General features: G+C 41.9%; 1 protein-coding gene across 6 annotated transcripts in view; it reads left to right on the top strand.

Annotated features, from left to right (window-relative positions):
• The first annotated feature begins 3,431 nt into the window (after positions 1-3,431).
• NOX1 (NADPH oxidase 1) overlaps positions 3,432-22,134 on the top strand; it is a 182,202-nt gene continuing 163,499 nt past the window's right edge. For 2 of the 6 annotated variants that reach the window (XM_056541281.1, XM_056541279.1), the window contains exons 1-4: positions 3,432-3,566; positions 3,631-3,715; positions 4,581-4,697; positions 4,779-4,845. The gene's annotated coding sequence lies outside the window, so the exon portion shown is untranslated. Of the gene's footprint in view, positions 3,567-3,630; positions 3,716-4,580; positions 4,698-4,778; positions 4,846-6,661; positions 11,015-12,539; positions 12,917-21,359; positions 21,716-22,134 lie in introns of those variants that run through there. The other 4 variants (XM_056541286.1, XM_056541282.1, XM_056541284.1 and 1 more) reach the window with 3 other exon arrangements.

Here is a 22,134-nt window from a genome sequence, read left to right as displayed (position 1 = left end):
TTCCTCAAGGGGTCTAGTTTCCAAAATGGTATGCCTTGTGGGGGTTATTTTGCTGTCCTGGCACCATATGGGCTTCCTAAATGCGACATGCCCCCCGAGCAAAATTTGCTCTCAAAAAGCCAAATATGACTCCTCTTCTGAGCATTGTAGTTCGCCCGTAGTGCACTTCAGGTCAACTTATGGGGTACCTCCATACTCAGAAGAGATGTGGTTACAAATTTTGGGGGGTATTTTCTGCTATTAACCCTTGCAAAAATGTGAAATTTGGGGGGAAACACACCTTTTAGTGATTTTTTTTATTTATTTTTTTACGTATGCAAAAGTCGTGAAACCCCTGTGGGGTATTAAGGCTCACTTTATTTCTTGTTACGTTCCACAAGGGGTCTAGTTTCCAAAATGCTATGCCATGTGTTTTTTTTTTTGCTGTCCTGGCACCATAGGGGCTTCCTAAATGCGACATGCCCCTGAGCAAAATTTGCTCTCAAAAAGCCAAATATGACTCCTTCTCTTCTGAGCATTGTAGTTCACCCATAGTACACCTCAGGTCAACTTATGGGGTACCTTCATACTCAGAAGAGATGGGGTTACAATGTTTGGGGGGTATTTTCTGCTATTAACCCTTGCAAAAATGTGAAATTTGGGGGGAAACACACATTTTAGTGAAATTTTATTTTTATTTTTTTACATATGCAAAAGTCGTGAAACTCCTGTGGGGTATTAAGGCTCACTTTTATTCCTTGTTACGTACCTCAAGGGGTCTAGTTTCCAAAATGGTATGCCATGTGGGGGATTTTTGCTGTTCTGGCACATAGGGGCTTCCTAAATGCAACATGCCCCCCAAAAACCATTTAAAAAAAACGTACTCTCCAAAATCCCCTTGTCGCTCCTTCGCTTCTGAGCCCTCTACTGCGCCCGCCGAACACTTTACATAGACATATGAGGTATGTGCTTACTCGAGAGAAATTGGGCTACAAATTTAAGTATACATTTTCTCCTTTTTCCCCTTGTAAAAATTCAAAAATTGGGTCTAGAAGAACATGCGAGTGTAAAAAATGGAGATTGTGAATTTTCTCCTTCACTTTGCTGTTATTCCTGTGAAACACCTAAAGGGTTAAAACGCGGACTGAATGTCATTTTGAATACTTTGGGGGGTGCAGTTTTTATAATGGAGTCATTTGTGGGGTATTTCTAATATGAAGACCCTTCAAATCCACTTCAAACCTGAACTGGTCCATGAAAAATTGTGAGTTTGGAAATTTTGTGAAAAATTGGAAAATTGCTGCTGAACTTTGAAGCCCTCTGGTGTCTTCCAAAAGTAAAAACACGTCAATTTTATGATGCAAACATAAAGTAGACATATTGTATATGTGAATAAAAATTTTTTTTATTTGGAATATTCATTTTCTTTACAAGCAGAGAGCTTCAAAGATAGAAAAATGCAAAATGTTCAAATTTTTCATAAAATTTTGGGATTTTTCACCAAGAAAGGATGCAAGATACCACAAAATTTTACCACTATGTTAAAGTAGAATATGTCACGAAAAAACAATCTCGGAATCAGAATGATAACTAAAAGCATTCCAGAGTTATTAATGTTTAAAGTGACAGTGGTCAGATGTGCAAAAAATGGCCGGGTCCTGAGGTGTAAAATGGCTGGGTCCTTAAGGGGTTAAAATTGTTCTCTTCTGACCCCTATAACTTTTTTATTTTTCCACGTACGGGGTGGTATGATGTCAAATTTTTGGCGCCGTGATCTGAAGTTTTAATCGGTACCGCTATTTTGGACTTTGGAATTTTTTTTGCGCGTACACCATTGACCGTGCGGTTTAATTTACAATAGATTTTTATAATTCGGACATTTACGCACACGGCAATACCATGTATTTTTATTATGTTTATATATTTTTTGTATGGAATTTGGGAAAAGGGGGGGGATTTAAAATTTTAATAAGGAAGGGATTAATGTGTGTGTGTTTAAACTTTTTTGTTAAACTTTTTTTTTTTACACTTTTAGTCCCCTTAGGGGACTTTTAGGAGGAATCATTTGATTCCTCATACAGATCAATGGGATTACATACAATCCCATTGATCTGTGTGCTCTGCACTCGATAAAGTCTGGCCCTGCCAGGCTTTATCATTTTGAGCACCGGAGCTGCCGCAGCAGGAGAGTTAAGCCCTCAAGCTACCACAGTCATGGATCGCCCCCCCTGGACCACTAGGGTTTGTATACAGGCATCTTTAGACGCCGCTGTCAACTTTGACAGCGGCGATCTAAAGGGTTAATAGCCTGCCGTGGCGATCACCGCATGTCAGTTATTAGTGCTGGCCCCCAGCTACAGGAATCAGCTGGGGGCCGGCCGGTATGATGCGGGCTCGAGTCGAGAGCCCGCATAGTACCCGTTAACGGCGATTGGACGTCCATGGTCGTTAACGGGTTAACAGGGAGCTTTGGTCTGTTGTAGAACTCCCTAAACCTTCTGCATATCTACAATGAGAACCTGTACTTAGCTTACTAAGCTTTCACGCCCCTGAAGTCACTTGGGAAAGGGGTGTAGTGCTCACACCCCCTGTCCCACCCCCTCTTTTCTTCTGGACCCGGCAGGAGGCAGCATTTTTCTTCCTGAGCAATCTGACTACATCCGCCATCATCCGCCAAACAAAACTATTGCCATAAGGTGGGTACATTGATGGCTGCTATTATTTCTGCCTATTTCAGTGTTTTTTGAAACATGTGCTTTGCTTGCTATTTTTTTTCCCGCTGTTTGTATGGGTGCATGAAGGCTTTTGGTAGGGAATTGTGCATGATCATTTTTGACCATGTGATGCAAGTCTGCAATATATATCTTTCAGCCATGTACTTGCATTTTTGCAGGACACTTGCATTTATGCATGCACTTTTAATGGGTGCATTAATGTTTTTTGTAATGAAGTGTGCATTTTCATTTTTGAGCATGAGCGTGTGGTGCAACTCTGCAACATTTTTCTTTCAGGCATGTGCTTGCATTCTTGCAGGACACTGGCATTTTTGAATGCACTTTTAATGGGTGCATGATTGCTTTGGCTTTTGTATCTTGCAACTGTAGCTTTGTATTTATTTTTCAATAATTAAAGTGAAATCTTTTTTTTTTATTATAGACCCCAAAAAATTCCCCCAAAAAATGGACGAAAAAAATAAAGCATCAAAAAAGGTGAGTTATCATCATTTTAAATGATTTACAATTTTTTACATTCTTTAATTGATCTTCTTTCTGAAATTGTATATCATTTTTTTATTTGTATTTTTCAGAAGCTACCACCACCACCAATGCAATTCCTCAGAATCTGAAAGTTCCCAAGATTCTTCAAGCTCCAGTGTATTATAATTTTATTTTGCTTAAATATTTTTTTTTTATTATTATTATAAATTCATTTATGATATTATTTTTAATAATTGGTATTCAAGTGGCCAGTCAATTTTTTTCAATGTGTTACAACACTTTTTTTTCTTCTTTTTCTAGACACACAGTGTTCCACAAAGAAAAAAAACAAGCAAAAGGCATCATACACAAGAAACCAAGTCCAAAAAGGTATTTTTTAAAATGTTTGGGATGTATAGATAATAACTAATAATTTTTTTTTTTTTTTTTGCAGAAGCATATACCGGAACAACTTCCGATTGAATCATCTGAATGATGCTTCTGCAGAGGATTCTGCAACAAAGACCAGAAGCCCAAAGGTTAATTTAATTTTTTTTTAATCATATATATAATATTATTAAATTACCGTATTCATCATGGTATACCACGCAGCGGCCTATAACACGCACCCTCATTTTTCAAAGGCAATTTGTGTTAAAAAAAGCTTTTTAATATCCTTCGTAAAATGAGGGTGCGTGTGTGTGTGTGTGTGTGTGTGTGTGTGTGCGCGCGCGCAGGTATACCCTGATAGCGTTTCTGGCCATGCAGAAGATGCTGCAGATCAATGATTTCAAACGGGCGTTTTAAATGAATGAACTGCAGTGCCTTTTGTGCAGTCAGAGACCGCAGACGCCGCTGCCCGCTTCTCTCCCCCTGCCTGTCCTAGGGCCAGAGATTGCCGCCGCCGCTGCCCCATTGCCTCCCCCATGCCCAGTTTTATATTTACCTGTTTACAAGGTCCGCGCTGCTTCTGCCTCCGGCGGCGTCCTTAGCTTTCACTGTGGGCTGCTGACAGTGACGTCGCATTGAGGGCTTCATTCGTCATTGCGCAGCGCACAGCAATAGCACAGTACGCCACCGGAGCCAGAAGCAGTGCGGACCCCGGGAACAGGTAATTATAAAACAGGGTATGGGGGAGGCAATGGGGCAGCGACGGGGGTGGTCCCTGGCCCCAGGATAGGCAGGGGAAGAGAAGCAGGCAGCGGCAGCAGGTCTCTGGACCCGCAAACGCTGCTGCAGTTCATTGATTTAAAGCATCCGCCTTAAATCATTGAACTGTAGCTGCTTTGGCAGGGCCAGAAAAAGTTTATTGGCGTATAGACTATATGCTAAAGATTTTTGCATATAAAATTACTGTTATACGCTTTTAAATACTGTATATTTTTATATAACTTTATTTCATAGTCTGATTATATTCCATCTCATCAATCACATGAGGAATCCGAGGAGGAGAGAGTTAGAGTCCCGCATGTGTCGGCCCCCAAGGACTCCCAGGATAGGCCTTCCAAAGAGCCTGAACCAGTATGTATTGCACAATTATACTACAGTTTTTTTAAAATGTTGTATACCGTTTATTAAATATATTAACTTTTTTTTAAATAGCGTCCCGAGCCTCAGCAAAAACGAGGAAGATCGAGGCCTCGTTGTTCGTGGCAGAGGACGTGGTCGTGTGAGTATTTAAAATTAATACTTTATAGCTTGTTTTTATTTAAGTGTACTTTTAACCCCTTGGGGACGGAGCCCATTTTAACCCGAAGGACAGGAGCATTTTTTGCAATTCTGACCACTGTCACTTTAAGCATTAATAACTCTGGGATGCTTTTACTTTTCATTCTGATTCCGAGATAGTTTTTTCGTAACATATTCTACTTTGTGAAAAATAGGAGTAGTTATGTGTAGCTCAACCACAAAAAATGAGCGAGGTTAACTAAAGCTCTCCCCCACAGAGAGATGAAATAAAAAAATGAATAAAGGTTATAAGTCCTCAGCTCAATATCAAAAAAGATTAAATGGTAGATGTCTGGTGTCAGAAAGAGCAAAAGACAACCATATCGCTAATAAGTATGGGCAGGTACATTGGTAATAATGGGAGATTTTAACTATCCAGATATAGATTGGGGTCGAGGGCTGGCTAAAACTACAAAGGGGCGATATTTCCTAAATTTATTGCAGGATATTTTTATGGGCCAGTTTGTGGAGGACCCAACAAGAAGTGATGCCTTGTTGGATCTGATCATTTCCAACAACGCAGAGCTGGTTGGTAATGTAACCGTGAGGGAAAACCTTGGTAATAGCGACCACAATATAGTTACTTTTGACTTAAAATGTAGAAAACAAAGAGACGGGGAAGGCAAAAACATATAACTTTAAAAAGGCAAATTTCCCTGGGCTGAGATCTGCACTACAGGACATAGACTGGGGGAGGTGTTCTCAAATACTGATACAGAAGGGGAACAAATATAAACGATTAAAACTAAATCCTACATGGCTGACAAATTATGTTAAAAGAGCAATAAACAACAAAAAAAATAGCCTTCAGAAAATTCAAATCTGATGGGTCAGCTATAACATTTAAACAGTACAAGGAGCTTTAATAAAATCTGTAAAAATGTAATAAAAACAGCAAAAATTCAAAATGAGAGACAGGTGGCCAAAGAAAGCAAAACTAATCCTAAATATTTTTTTAGATAAATAAATACAAAAAACCAAGGACAGAGCATGTAGGACTCCTTAATAATGATAATGGGGAGGTTGTCACGGGCGATCAAGAGAAGGCGGAGCTACTGAATGGGTTCTTTAGTTCTGTATATACTAAGGAAGAAGGAGCTGACATTGGACAGGTCAGTGCTGGTAACACATCATGTAATGTACTGAACTGGCTTTATGTAGAAATGGTACAAGGTAAGTTAAGTAAAGTAAATGTAAGCAAATCTCCAGGACCGGATGGACTACACCCAAGAGTTTTTAGAGAGGTAAGTTCAGTAATATCTGTACCCTTGTTCATGATATTTAGAGATTCTCTGGTGTCTGGTATTGTGCCAAGGGACTGGCGCAAGGTGAATGTGGTACCAATCTTCAAGAAGGGTTCTAGGTCTTCGCCAGGCAATGATAGACCGGTAAGTTTAACATGCATTGTGGGTAAATTGTTTGAAGGACTTATCTTACGCTGAGCGCTCCGGGTCCCCGCTCCTCCCCGGAGCGCTCACGGCGTTCTCCTGTTCGCAGCGCCCCGGTCAGACCCGCTGACCGGGTGCGCTGCGATAATGTCCCCACCCGGGATGCGTTTCGCGATGCGGGACGCGCCCGCTCGCGGTGCGCATCCCGACCCGCTTACCAGACTCGTTCCCCGTCTGTGCTGTCCCGGTGCGCGCGGCCCCGCTCCCTAGGGCGCGCGCGCCGGGTCTTTGCGATTTAAAGGGCCGGTGCGCCACTGATTGGCACATGGGTTTTAATTAGTGTCTTCACCTGTGCACTTCCCTATATTACCTCACTTCCCCTGCACTTCCTTGCCGGATCTTGTTGCCATTGTGCCAGTGAAAGCGTTCCTTGTGTGTTCCTAGCCTGTGTTCCAGACCTCTTGCCGTTGCCCCTGACTACGAGCCTTGCTGCCTGCCCTGACCTTCTGCTACGTCCGACCCTGCTCTTGTCTAATCCCTTGTACCGCGCCTATCTCAGCAGTCAGAGAGGTTGAGCCGTTGCCGGTGGATACGACCTGGTTGCTACCGCCGCTGCAAGTCCATCCCGCTTGGCGGCGGGCTCTGGTGAAAACCAGTAGCAACTTAGAACCGGTCCACCGACACGGTCCACGCCAATCCCTCTCTGACACAGAGGATCCACCTCCAGCCTGCCGAATATTGACAACTTATAAGGGATTACATACAGGAATACATAGGGGATAATAGTATTATAAGTGATAACCAGCATGGGTTTACTAAGGATAGAAGTTGTAAAACCAATCTAATTTGCTTTTATGAAGAGGTGAGTAGAAGCCTTGACAGAGGAATGGCTGTGGATATAGTGTTTCTGGATTTTGCTAAAGCATTTGATACCTGTCAGACGTCTATGAGGGACAGTAAGTTAAGGTCTTTGGGCTTGGAAACTTTAGTTTGTAACTGGATTGAACACTGGCTCATGGATTGTACCCAGAGAGTGGTGGTCAATGATTCGTACTCTGATTGGTCCCCGGTAATTAGTGGTGTACCCCAAGGTTCTGTACTGGTCCCGCTGTTGTTTAATTTATTTATCAATGATATAGAGGATGGTATTAACAGCTCTGTTTCTATCTTTGCAGATGACACCAAGCTTTGTAGCACAGTACAGTCTATAGAGGATGTGTATAAGTTACAAGATGACTTGGATAGACTAAGTATCTAGGAATCCACTTGGCAAATGAGGTTCAATGTGCATAAATGTAAAGTTATGCATCTGGGTACTAATAACATGCATGCGTCGTATGCCTTAGGGGGGATTAAACTGGCAGAGTCACTGGTAGAGAAGGATCTGGGTGTATTTGTGGATCACAGACTTCAGAATAGCATGTAATGTCAGAAAGAACAATCCCGGCACTCACTTTAGTCTTCTGCCAAGTGAAATGTGTTTATTAAAACACGGTGCAAACACAATATGACGCGTTTCGGCCAAAGCCTTTATCAGACTGACATACATGCTCAAGACATCATCATGGTATATATATATACAAGGAAGCCCTTCCCACTACCGGTCATTGGGCGTTGGCATGGTTACCAAATTATTTACAAACAATACTTGTCAATTACTATCACATAGACATAATAAATTCCTAGTAATCAAAATGTATATGAACATATCTACTGGTCTTATCTAGCTTGCATGCCTCTGGTACATCCCCTTACTGACAGATCTAAGATATAATGAGAAAAAAACTTTATTAAAAACATAGCAAAATAAATTTTTCAATAAAAACCTTTTTACAAGAAAGAAGACAATTCTATTTAGACTTATTTACATAGTTACATAGTTAGTATGGTTGAAAAAAGACATACGTCCATCAAGTCCAACCAGGGAATTGAAGTGAAGGGTGTAAGGGGATAAGGGAAAGGGATGTAGTTTTATAATTCTGCATAAGCATTAATGTTATTTTGTTCCAGGAATGTATCTAACCCTGTTTTAAAGCTGTTAATTGTTCCTGCTGTGACCAGTTCCTGAGGCCTCTAGGTTCTAAAGTAGACAAGCGGTGGATCCAGTACGCCTCCTTTTTCCTCAATAAAGATTTAATATCACCTCCCCTCCTAGGATTTTGTACCTGATCAATGACCTGATACCGTAGCTGTGACACATTATGACCCATTTTCTCAAAATGGGACGGGATGGGATACAACAAATTCCTACATCTAATTGATGATTTATGTCTGTTGATGCGGTCCCCTACACGCTGGGTGGTTTCCCACGACGTATAGGAGACCACATGGACATTTAATAGTGTAGATCACGTTCTTTGAGTCACAGGTACTGAAATGTTTGAGTTTGATAACCTCTCCAGAGTGTGGATGTAATAAGTTATCACTCTTAATAACATTACTACACTGTGCACATGTAATATTCGAACTAAAAATATAATGTTTATTAACCCGCACGGACAATGACGTATACCTTAAAAAATTCCAAAGTCCAGAACTGCGTATTTTTGGTCACTCTGTATACACTAAAAAAATGTATAAAAAGCTATCAAAAAGTCACATCTAAACAAAAATAGTACTGATAAAAACTAGAGATCACAGCGCAAAATATTAGCCCTCATACATCCCCGTATATGGAAAAATAAAGTCTTAAATATGCAAATTTTAATACAAAAAGTAATAATTTTTTTAAGGAAGTAAAAAAAAAACTATATAAGCTGGGTATAATTTTAATCTTATGGATCTACAAAATAAAGATAAGGTGTCCTTTTTATGCAAAAGTGCACTGCCCCCAAAAGGTATAAATTGGCCTTTTTTTTGTTTGTTTGTTTTTTCAATTTTGCCCCACAAATTTATTTTTCTTGGTTCACTGTAGATTTTTTGGTGAAATGATTGATGTCATTACAAAGTAAAATTGGTAGCGCATAAAACAAGCCCTCATATAGGTCTGTAGGTGGAAAACTGAAAGAGCTATGATTTTTAGAAGGTGAGGAGGAAAAAACGAAAGTGCAAAAGAAAAAAACTTAAAGGACAAGTCTCACAGTAAAAAATTGTTCAGCTTTTAGTGCAGAAGGTAAAGTTATATATGTTTGTAAATCACTTCCATTACCAATGCTGCTTAGAAACAAGCTTTATCTGCATTCTTCTGTCTGACAGGAAATGCAGCTGTTCCAGTTTTTCATGACTTTCGACCCCCTATTCAGGCTGTTATCAGCAGCATCCAGGGGCCGTGACGTGACAATTACCCAGAAAACCCCTGTGCTGCAGAGAGCTCCTGTGCTTGGCCTTAGCCCCTCCCATCTGATGAATATTTACTGTCCTCCCTCTGTTCTGCAGTGATTGGCTGAGCAGCACTGCCTATACGCCGGCTGATTCAGATCATAGCAGAGTCAGCAAACAGGCTGATTCTCTCCCCTCTCCTTGCTAATGTTTTTACACTGAGAACGGAGGAGAGGGGGGAGGGGAGGGAGCTGTCACACTGAGCACTGGAGAGAGAGGAGTGCAGGGCAGAGAAGGGGGGAGGTGATTGTGCCACTGTAAAGCTATTTCACTGAGAGGAGGAGGGGGAGGGAGTGATTTTACAGTGTAAAACTGCAGCTTCCACTCCAGGGTCCCTCTCTCTGAGCACTGAGATAACATTTTGTTTCCTCGCGGCCACCCTGCTGTATAAGGCTATGATTGGAGCTCAGTGTTATGTGGGAGTGACTAACATAAGTTAGGGGTGGTAACAAGCTCTCTGCTCAGGCAGCTGAGAGCAGGAAATGTGAGCAGTGCATGCAGGGAAATGTAGTCTTTGAGATCACAGGCATAGCCACCATAACCAGGAAGTAACTGAAATTTATGAGCTGAATAGCTGGTGAATGGGGGCCGGAAAAAAAATCACAAACATGTCAGAGAGGTGGTAGGTGAATATACTATGGAATGGCTAGGTGTTTTTTTTTTCTTTGCTGCATGGGATATCTTCTTTAAGGGGTTAACATTATGTAATGTTTGCATCCACATTTTAAAGGGATAATTTGATTTATTCCTAATCCGCAGGGTGTTATATTCCAGGGGTTCCCAGTAGTCATACCCCAAACCCACCCACCGTTATGACACTTACTTGGGCGATAAGTACTTAAGTCAGAATACCCCTTTAAGTTTATATTCACATGTGGCAGTAGTTCCTGCATTTAAAGTTATATGCATCTGAGTGATGTTGTTTTCACAGCATACTCTTTAACCCCTTGGGGACAAAGCCCATTTTGACCTTAAGGACGAGAGCATTTTTTGAAAATCTGACCTCTGTCACTTAAAGTACATCTGCAGTGCTGGGCAAAAAAACTTTTTTTTTACCTCATTTAATAGGTCTTTGAAAGACCTTTCCAACGATGTCTCCCCCATCAAAATTGGCCCAGCCGTTCTCCCGCTATCAGCACATGAATTACTGAGGACAAGTGAAAGAAAAACTACATCTCCCATCATGCCTTGTGCTTACTTCCTGTAAGCTGCTGCCCTCCCCCTGTTCTATCCCCCCGAGCATATTATTATATTGTAACGCCCACATCTCCCTTCCCTATGCATACACCCTCCCCTTCTGCTCATCTCCCCCTCCCCATGCTGGCTCCTGTCCAGTGATGAAGCAGCTGCCTCCGTGCTCACTGTAGTGTGGACACTGGAGAGTGGAGAGTGAAAGGAAAAATGGTAAAAAAAAACACATAATTGTTTGTCTATAAAACTGTCCTGATAGGGGTCCCTCCACCTTTTTCACAACTACAACTCCAAGCATGCCCAGTTATTTAATATGCTGTTTGGGCATGCTGGGAATTCCAGTGGTGCCTCCAGCTGTTGCAAGACTACAAATCCCAGCATGCCCTGTCAGCTTTCTGCTGTATGTGCATGCTTGGAGTTGCAAAGGTGACTCCAGCTGTTGTAAGACTATACATCCAAGCATGCCGTGACAGCTTTCTGCTGTTCGAGTGTATAAAGTAGAGCCGAATGTGTGATCATATGTATACAGCAGAGCCGAGTGTGTGAATGTGTGTGTATACAGCAGGAGAGAGAGTGTGATCGTGTGTATACAGCAGAGCTGAGTGTGTGATCGAGTGTATATAGGAGAGCCGAGTGTGATTGTGTCTATTCAGCAGAGCCGAGTGTGTGATCAGGTGCATACAGCAGAGCCGAGTGTGTGATCGTGTGTATACAGCAGAGCTGAGTGTGTGATCGAGTGTATACAGCAGAGCAGAGGCTCTGCTGTATACACACAATCACACACTCAGCTCTGCTGTATACACACAATCACACTCGGCTCTCCTGTATACACTCAATCACACAAGTAGTCTCCTGGGAGTTGTAGTTCACCAACACCTCTATTGTATCTCAGTAGTCTCCTGGGATTTGTAGTTCACCAACACCTCTATTGTATCTATGTAGTCTCCTGGGAGTTGTAGTTCACCAACACCTCTATTGTATCTCTGTAGTCTCCTGGGAGTTGTAGTTCCCCAACACCTCTATTGTATCTATTTAGTCTCCTGGGAGTTGTAGTTCACCAACACCTCTATTGTATCTCTGTAATCTCCTGGGAGTTGTAGTTCCCCAACACCTATATTGTATCTCTGTAGTCTCCTGGCTGGGAGTTGTAGTTCACCAACACCTGTATTGTATCTCTGTAGTCTCCTGGGAGTTGTAGTTCACCAACACCTATATTGTATCTCTGTAGTTTCCTGGGGGTTGTAGTTCACCAACACCTCTATTTTATCTCTGTAGTCTCCTGGGAGTTGTAGTTCCCCAACACCTATATTGTATCTCTGTAGTCTCCTGGCTGGGAGTTGTAGTTCACCAACACCTGTATTGTATCTCTGTAGTCTCCTGGGAGTTGTAGTTCACCAACACCTATATTGTATCTCTGTAGTCTCCTGGGAGTTGTAGTTCACAAACACCTCTATTGTATCTCTGTAATCTCCTGGGAGTTGTAGTTCATACACCAGTGTTTCCCAACCAGGGTGCCTCCAGATGTTGCAAAACTACTACTCCCAGCATTCCCTGGTTGGGAAACATTGGCATACACACACACACACACATAACAGGGACTACAACTCCCAGCATGTGTCATTCAGTAGTCCCCCCCCCCCCCCCCCTCACACACAGAATCATCTCCAGTATGATATTTATTCCCTGTAGTCTATACACCACCAGCCCGTGCAGTGTAATATGTCTCCTTCACACACACGTCCCCCCCTCCCTGCTCTGTGGTTTGCTCTGTGTTTTCCCCCATGAAAACTTGAATCCTCCCTGTGATAAGTGAGGTCCTATGTAGACAGAGCAGGGGAGGGGGGAGGAGCTGTGGACGTCCTTATTCTCCCCCTGCTTCAATCTTACAGATAGGGGCGTTTCTGAGGATGAGCCTATGGCTGCCTCAGAAAGCACCCGCTCATGCATATGCATAAGCAGGGAGGACCTGACAGAGGCTAGGGGGAGCACAAACACTGCTGGGAGGAAGAGATCTCCGTCCCCAAGATGGCGGCTGCAATGTAATGAATAGGGGACGGACGCAGGACTACTGGGCTATGCTGGCAACTCTAATATCTCAGAAACGGCTGCATATAGGTAAATAGAACTAATAGACAGAATTGTATAACTTTTGTTTGGGGAACATTTGGGCAGGGATTTTTGACCACTACAGTTGTCCTTTAATGCAATAACTACTCTGAGATGCTTTTACTTATCAATATGATTCCGAGATGTTTTTTTTTTTACTTTGTTACTGGCAAATTTTCATTGATACTTGTTATCATTTCTTTCTCCATAAATTCATGAACATTTAGCATTTTTATGACTTTGAAACTCTCTGCTTGTAAGGAAAATGGTCATACGAAATAAATGATATATTGATTCACATATACAATGGGGGCGATATGTCCAAACCTGTCCAGAGGAAAGGTTGCTGAGTTGCACATAGCAACCAATCAGGTTGCTTCTTTCATTTTTAACAAGGCATCTGAAAAATGAAAGAAGCAATCTGATTGGTTGCTATGGGCAACTATGCAACTTTTCCTCTGGACAGGTTTTGATAAATCTCCCCCAATATGTATACTTTATGTTGGCATCAAAAAGTTGACATGTTTTTACTTTTTGAAGACATTAGAGGACTTCAAAGTATAGTAGCAATTTTCCAAATTTTCATGAAAAATAAAAAATCTGAATTCAGTTTGAAGTGGATTTGAGGGGCCTTTCTGTAAGAAATTCCCCACATATTACCCCATTTTAAAAACTGCACCCCTGAAAGTATTCAAAATGACATTCAGAAAGTTTAACCCTTTAGGTGTTTCACAGGAATAGCAGCAAAGTGGAGGAGAAAATTCAAAATCTTCATTTTTTTACAATAAAAATTTTAATTTACACTCAAAATCTACATTTTTACACTAACATGTTCTTGTAGTCCCATTTTTTTTATTTTTACAAGGGGTAAAAGGAGAAAAAAAAAACTCCCAAAATATTTACACAGGTGATTGAGGAACATTTGTTTTTTTCCTCAAATTTATTTTCACAAAAGTTAATAGGAAAAAATCACCCCTAAAATTTGTAACCCCATTTCTTCTGAGTATGGGAAAACCCCATATGTGGACATAAAGTTATCTGCAGGTGCACTACAATGCTCAGAGAAGGAGCAAAATTTGGCTTTTGGAGAGAGAATTTGGCTGGAATTGAAGTAAGGGCATGTGCGTTTACAAAGCCCCCATGATGCCAAAACAGTGGACCGCCTCACATGTGACCCCATTTTGGAAACTACACTGTTCACGGAATGTAACAATGAGCATTCACACCCACTGGTGCAGATTTTTGGAACAGTAGGCTGTGCAAATGAAAAATTAGAGTGTTCATTTTCACAGACCACTGTTCCAAAAATCTTTTAGACACCTGTGGGGTGTAAATGCTCACTGCACCCCTTATTACATTCCTTCAGGGGTGTAGTTTCCAAAATGGGGTCACATGTGAGTGATTTTTTTTTCTGCACGGGGGGGGGGGGGGGGCGCAAACCTCCAGCTGTTGCAAAACTACAACTCTCAGCATGCACTGACAGACTGTGCGTGCTGGGAGTTGTAGTTTTGCAACAGCTGGAGGAAGAGGTTGGGAAACACTGAGTTAGGTAACAGACCTCAAAGGGGTACTCCGGTGGTTAATTTTTTTGACTATATGGCATCTTCTTTGTAAGTTGAGTTTTTTTGCATTATACATGTGTTATATGTTTTGGCAGCATGTGTGTGTTTTTCTTACCTGTTTGTTGGGCAGGAAGTTCTGTAGTTCAGAGGGTTTTCTTTTACTGTTGTCCACAGTTCTGAGTCTGTTGTGGACAAGATGTCACAGTTTTTTTTTTTCTTTGTCTGCATGAGAGTAATAAGCCACGCCCCCTCATCTCATCCAGCTGAGTACACAGCTCCTCACTTCCCCTCCCCCTGCTCTGTATTCTAAGGACACAGGTCTGCACAGCAGAAGAAACACACAGAAGATAAGTGTTATCTGAAGGGGAGGATGAGAAAGGTGCACGGGCTGGGGATGTATGGACTGCAGGGGACTGCAGGGGAATACTGGGAATGATCTCTATGGGGGAGATTTATCAAAACCTGTCCAGAGGAAAACTTGCCCAGTTGCCCATAGCAACCAATCAGATTGCTTCTTTCATTTTTCACAGGCCTTCATAAAAATGAAACCAGCAAGCTGATTGGTTGCTTTGGGCAACTGGGCAAGTTTTCCTCTGGACAGGTTTTGATAAATCTCCCCCATAGTATATGTGAAGGGGGAGGGGGGACTCCTGAATGACACGTGTTGGGAGTTGTAGTCCCTGTTGTGTGTGTGTGTGTGTATGCTAGTGTTTACAAACCAGTGTGCCTCCAGCTGTTGCAAAACTACAACCCACAGCATGCCCTTACAGACTTTGGGCATGCTGGGAGTTGTAGTTATGCACCTGATTGCTGTCGCTGCTGGACCCGTCCTGCCGCGTATTGCTGCCACCACCGCCACAGATTGTTCCCCCACTCTGCCCAGACTTGGAGTGGCGGGCAGAACAGGGGAACTGAACTCTGAATACCCCCCTGCTTTTATCTGCCATTGGTCGGTCACTTCCGACCGACCACAAGCAGGGATAAGAGTGGGGTGGCAACCCTACCACCCCACTCCTATCCTTCAGGGTGAGGTGATCTGTGCTGTCTCAGACAACACTGATCACCCTTATTTTCCCGGTCACCAGTGACCCCATTGGCCCGAAAATGCCGTGATTCGCCGGTCCTTATTGACCCCCCTAGGCATTGCCACAGGATGCCTGCTAATAGATATCAGCAGTCATCCCATTCTGATCACCGCCCGGTGAGCAGCGGTGATCGGAAATGCGGAGAGTGGACAGGCCTGTCCTTCAGCATCGGGGCGCAAGGGCCCTCCGTCCCCAACAGGTTATTTTATGCAAGCCCTCATGTGATGAATAAGACGGGAACAAATCTTTCACATGTGGATATAAGCAAAGTATAGTCTAATTACAAACAATAAAGCACAGAGAATTAGATAGAGGAGCATCCTTTGTTTAGAACCCTCATCTTCTTGGGCCCTATTAGATAGACTGATGGATGCTCTAAATGAGCATCGATCTTGTAGATCAGTGTTATCCTAGCGTGGTGTTCAAGTAGCCACCCCCCCACCCCCCAAACTGGACCCACCTCTTGCCAATGATTGACAGCTGTAGCAGCCAATCAGAAAATGACTAGAGCTGTCAATCATTGGTGAAAGTGGGGACCAGGATGCTTCCATTACATGGAGCTCTTGACTGCTTAGCAGCCTTAGCTGCAGATATATATGCACTAACCTTTTCTTAGGGCTGTCATCTGTTTTGCTACCGCAAAAATGCTTGCAGATTGCCTCTAAAGGGGTTGGCCACCTTTTTATAAAACTTTTTGCAGACTGTATTCATGCTTATAATAAGTCACTTACCAATACCCTGAGGCTGTATTTGGCCCATTTTTTATAACCATTCAGCTGCTTCTCAGGCGCTGATATGTGTTGTAACACATCCAACACATTTATCTCATGCATATATATGTAGCACTGATAGCACAATGAGATTAATAGGTAATAAAAAGCTCAGAAAACAAAGAAAAAAAGGGGGTATATATTCAATACACATACATAGCCATCTTAGTGTCCATGCTGTCATATATCATATAAGGTAACAGAATGGTATATAGTCCATTGTCCGGGACTCACTTCGCTCAGGATTATACCTCTCTATTCTTGCAGCTGGGTGTATCCAAAGAGAAGGTATAATCAATTACATTACATCCCAGAGGCCTCTTGCTGTCTAGTTACTGTCCTGCAGACAGTATATATATTTGTCAAGAGGCCTCATTATAGCACATGAGTTTTGCACTTGTATCATTGCACATATATCCACATAGCAGTTATTATCTGGATCTTCACTGAGGAGATGTCTCTAAGGACCGGATCCATTAATTTATGGATCCGGTACATAGATGATGTCTTCCTCATAAGGACGTCATCAGAAGAGTCCTGTATGAAATTTTTCGCCAAGTTAAATCAAAATGATATGGGCCTTACGTTTACATATACCATCAGTAAACAAGAATTTATATTCTTAGATCTAAAGATCTGGATAGCGAGTAACCAACAGATCCTTACTACCATTTACCAAAAAGAGACCGCTTGAATACCCTGCTTCAGTGGGAGAGCTGTCACCCACCTCCACTGAAGCGGGGTATTCCAACTGGTCAATACCTGCGAGTGCGGCGCAATTGATCCACACTGGAGGAATTTAAGAAAAAAGCTTCAGAATTACGTAAGCACCTTAAAAAGAGGGTATCCCATTAGAACCCTCAAAAAAGCATTTACAAGAGCCCCAATGAGTAACAGGAACAACCTGCTGTCCCCCCAAAAAAGTGAGCAAAAACAAGAACTCCCTAGAATTATAGGGACATATGATGAGAAAGCTGTTGAGGTTTGTAAAATCATATTGTCCTTTTGGGACATTCTCAAGCCCGATACTATGATCACTGATTTGATCCCTGACTCACCCTCTATAACATACAGAAGGGGGGGGGGAAATCTAACTAATAGTTATCTTGCACCAATTGGGGCACCAGATGCATGGCTAAAAAGCAAAATACTAGGCACATATCCGTGCAGGTAATGTTCTGCATGTAGGTATGTAGCACCAAGTAAAACGTTCAAAAGTGAGTCCACTGGTGAGGAATATCCTAGGAACATCCTATTTTAAAGAGAGGCAGAGGGGACTTTTAGAATACAATCAGTAAAGCCCCAAGGTCTGAATGAGTTTATTTCCTACTCTTGCTTTTTATAAATAGAAGGGGATAATTTGATATACATGCCCATGCCCAAAAAGCTTAGAGATGAGCGAACTTACAGTAAATTCGATTCGTCACAAACTTCTCGGCTCGGCAGTTGCTGACTTTTCCTGCATAAATTAGTTCAGCTTTCCGGTGCTCCCGTGGGCTGGAAAAGGTGGATACAGTCCTAGGAGACTCTTTCCTAGGACTATATCCACCTTTTCCAGCCCACCGGAGCACCGGAAAGCTGAACTAATTTATGCAGGAAAAGTCAGCAACCGCCGAAGCTGAGAAGTTCGTGACGAATCGAATTTACTGTAAGTTCGCTCATCTCTAAAAAAAAAAAAGCTATGTGGGTAAAACGTTTAGACCCCTTAAAAAAAGTTTGCAAGAACATGTGGGTGACATTGTCAACGAAAGCAATATGACAGTTGCCGTACATTTCAAAAAATATCATTACAGCAACAGTAGTGGCTTAAGGGCACATGAAATTGAAGTAGTCAAGCCCCCACAGAGGGGGGGATGGGATAAACTCCTACTTCAAAGAGAGGCAGAATGGACCTTTAGAATACAATCAGTGAAGCCCCAAGGTCTTAGTAATTTTATTTCCCACTCATGCTTTTTATAAATAGAAGGGGATAATGTGATACTATTGCCCTGTGATGAGGGGGCACACTATTGAATGAATTAGGGATCAGGATATTTTTGTACAATTTCTATAAATTTTTTGAACAATTTTTGCAGTTATATAATGTTGCAATAACCTGATCTGTTCTTCCCTTTTCTTTTCCCTTTTGTTCTTTTAAGTATTAATATCTTAGCTGAAGTAAACAGTAGAATAATGCCAAAATGTATGGAGATACAGTGGTTAATCATGTTTATGTTACTATATGGGTCTAGATAGAGAATATAGAATGGCAGGGTCGATATCGGCACCGATGTCCGTTGATAATATAGCTGTTTATAATATAGCTTAGGGCTGCGCGATATGGGGAAAATGTGCGATTGCGGGCCTAAATATTGCAATTTCGATATGCAGTGCAATATAATAAAGGGTGAAATCCCGCCATTTCATGTCCAATCTCCTCCATTTTACAACTATCCACCCATTTTATGCCCACCGCCCATTTCACATCTCCCTATTTAATTTCTATCTCCCCCTATCACATTCTCCCCTTATGGGCACATCTTCTCCCATCACATTTTCTCCCTATGTCACATTCCCCTCCCCCTGTCACATTCCCCCCTCCTCCTCTGTCACATTCCCCCTCCCCCTGTCACATTCTCCCCTCCCCTTGTCACATTCTCCCCTCCCCTGCTTTTTCCCATATATGGTGCATCCCTAATATAGCTTGACTATATATACCACACAGAAGTTAGCTATCACTTACCTTGTGATCACCTAGTCCGTGTAGTTGATACGCAAGCCATTCAGGTTGCTAGACAACGGAATTGAAAACGAGACATGGAGTTACAAGTCAGCAATCCCGTGACCCTGCACAACATACACGCCTCCACTAGATCAGCTGACACGCCGGCTAGGTGAGAAAACGGACTGACTACATGATGACGAGGACAGGTGTGTAGTGCAGGTAATGAATGAAGGGGGTTGGGCCTATGATGATATATAAGACTAGCTCAAATAACACAGAGAGACATGGGCCCCCATCAGTGTCATGTCGGATGCACGATAAAGCAAGCAACTACCTATGCAAAACCAAGGCTGTTAGAACGAAGATTCCTGATAAACCCAACAGCGGGAAACGCATCAAATATAAACTGAATCTGAATATTGGCGCTAAGAAGTAGCCACCTGATGCTAACCCGGATACATGAATGAAGCAAGTTCAGGTTTGTTAGATTGTATAGCACCCACTGTGCACATTGTTACACTGGAATAGGTTTTCTTTGCTAATACCACATCCTAATTATACAGTGCAATATACATCATAAGTGAAATTATTACATGTGCAATATTCCCATGAACTATGCAACAAGATTTGTGGAATATCTCTATGAACTGGGCAATAGGATATGTGCAATAGCTTTTCAACTGTGCAATATTATCTATGCTGCCATACATGATATCCTGCACCTTATGCAATGATCAGGTCCTGGTTCAGAGGAGCAGCAATTTTCCAGTTTGCATAACATAACTAATACCTAGCTATATCTGATATATATGTGGCTATATGGACACTCTGTTTTGCCCCAGATAATAACTGCTATGTGGATATATGTGCAATGATACAAGTGCAAAATGGATGTGCTATAATAAGAGGCCTATGGACATAGATATATACCGTCTGCAGGAAATTGTGAATAGACAGCAAGAGGCCTGTCGGATGTAATGCAATTGACTATACCTTTTCCTTGGATACACCCAGCTGCAAGAATAGAGAGCTATGATCCTGAGTGAAGTGAGTCCCGGACAATGGACTATATACCATTTTGTTACCTTATATGATAGCATGGACACTAAGATGGCAGCCGCTGTGTATGTGTATTGAATATATACCCCCGTTTTTCTTTTTTTCTTTGTTTTCTGAGCTTTTTATTACCTATTATTAAAAGCTAAGTTTTAAATGTCATTGTGCTACATTCAGCTACTATCCCAGCGATCTCCAGCCCCTGGCTGGCTATTGAGGAATATATGACAAACACATCACTCTGTTTCCTTCATAGCAGAACACTGCACACAACCAAGGAGCGCAGTGGCGGAGGGAAAATGTATGTGTTCATGACATGCTCTTACAAAGCCGACCGTTTTATGGGCAATGGGGGCCTTTGTGCGCAATGCAGGGGCCAGAGATGCTGGGGGAGGAGCCGTATGGTTATACAGAACAGGGAAGAAGTAATTCCTCGGAGTATTGGTAAGTGACTTATTGTAAGCACTAGTACAGCTGGCAAAAATGGCATGTAATAAAAGATTTTTCTATCTGTGGCATCCATGGTTTCATCTACAATACCGGCAAGAGCGGGGAGACCTTCCAATTACCCTGTGAAATCCCTCCAGGTTCTTATGGCATTTCATCTCCGTTTCTTTTAGTGAATGGAGCCAAGTTGTGTGTGACAACCTGAGGATGGGTATGGTGCAGTTTCTGGCAGAAATTAGCTCAGTTTTTCTATTCTTGGATAACCCCTAAGGAGCTTTTTACATGGCTGTTATTGTGTGGCAGGACAACACAAATGATTGCTGGCTCTTCACTTAGTGTAGTGCACACATGGCTGTTTACACAAGATGTGTGGCCACCTAACTATGATTGTTGGGGCTGCACCATCCCAAGCGATTGCTCATTGGTCAGCTGATTTTGTGTGTCTTTTACATGGGGCCATAAATGGTCTGTTTGCCTGATAATCACCCAGTGTAAAAGGTGCTTAATATGTTACTGTAGAAAAACCTGTAGTCAATCAGTTGGAATTTCAGTTCTATCAAAGTGCTATCACTGGATCTTCTTGCATAAGAGTCAGTAAAAATACTGTAAGTTTACTTGAGGGAATTTCCATCACTCATACTCTGGTGTATTGTTATTTTCTCTGTGTTTTCTATTTATAGCTTCAGGTAAGGCCTCAAAAGATAAATATCTAAACAGGTCACATTCCTTGTCACTGTATGTCATGATACATCACAGAGTATTATGTAGTTTTGGGGTGTGTTCAGAGGACATTGCAGATTTGAAGACAAAATCTTGTGTGTATTACAGAACTTGCAAAGTGGAAGAGAGTTTAACAGATGTCATCTGCAACAAATTGCTGCAGAAATTCTGGTTCACATATTTTAAGGAAGAAAAAGTACATTGATTCCATATTTCTTACCTACAACCAGAAAACCACAGTTATCACATTAAGGACATTGAGCGTACTCCCTTGCTATCAGCAGCCTGGACTCATAGCTAATGCCAATCAGGCCGATGTCCAGCATTAACCCTTTAGACGCTGACATTAAAGTTTATTGCAGCATCTAAAACAGGGAAATGACAATGATATTCAATCGGTTTGGCTTCAAGAAGAACGCCCGCTTCACGTGGATACAAAAGGAATGGAGATCAGATAAAACAAGGTAATTTATTTCCCAAGATGCAATGCTTTTTGTTGCAGGAAAGCAGCTTCATCAGGCATGACAGGGAATGGGTATTTTATAGGAGAGACGTAGTTTGTTACATTGTTACAAGAAAGGGAGGGAACATTTGGAATATGTAATGTGATATAACAATTACAGGAGAAACATATCCGAAAAATATATGGACAAATATAAAAATAAATAAATACAAAAAGTAATGAATTGTATTTACTATCAAATGGAGCTGATTAGAACCACCGTAACAATCGCAGGGTCCCAAATAGTTGAGAGCACAAGCGGAGAGCTATCTGCCTCTGGCTCATTCGATTGACGCTCCAATCCTGCCAGCAGTCAGTAGCAATGGTGTGCCGATAACACTGAACCTTAGTGACTGAACTATTAAAATATAACATTCATGA

Source organism: Hyla sarda, chromosome 9 (assembly GCF_029499605.1).
Source record: "Hyla sarda isolate aHylSar1 chromosome 9, aHylSar1.hap1, whole genome shotgun sequence".
In the NCBI taxonomy this organism is placed as follows: domain Eukaryota; kingdom Metazoa; phylum Chordata; class Amphibia; order Anura; family Hylidae; genus Hyla; species Hyla sarda.
This window is presented reverse-complemented; position numbering and strand designations above follow the sequence as displayed.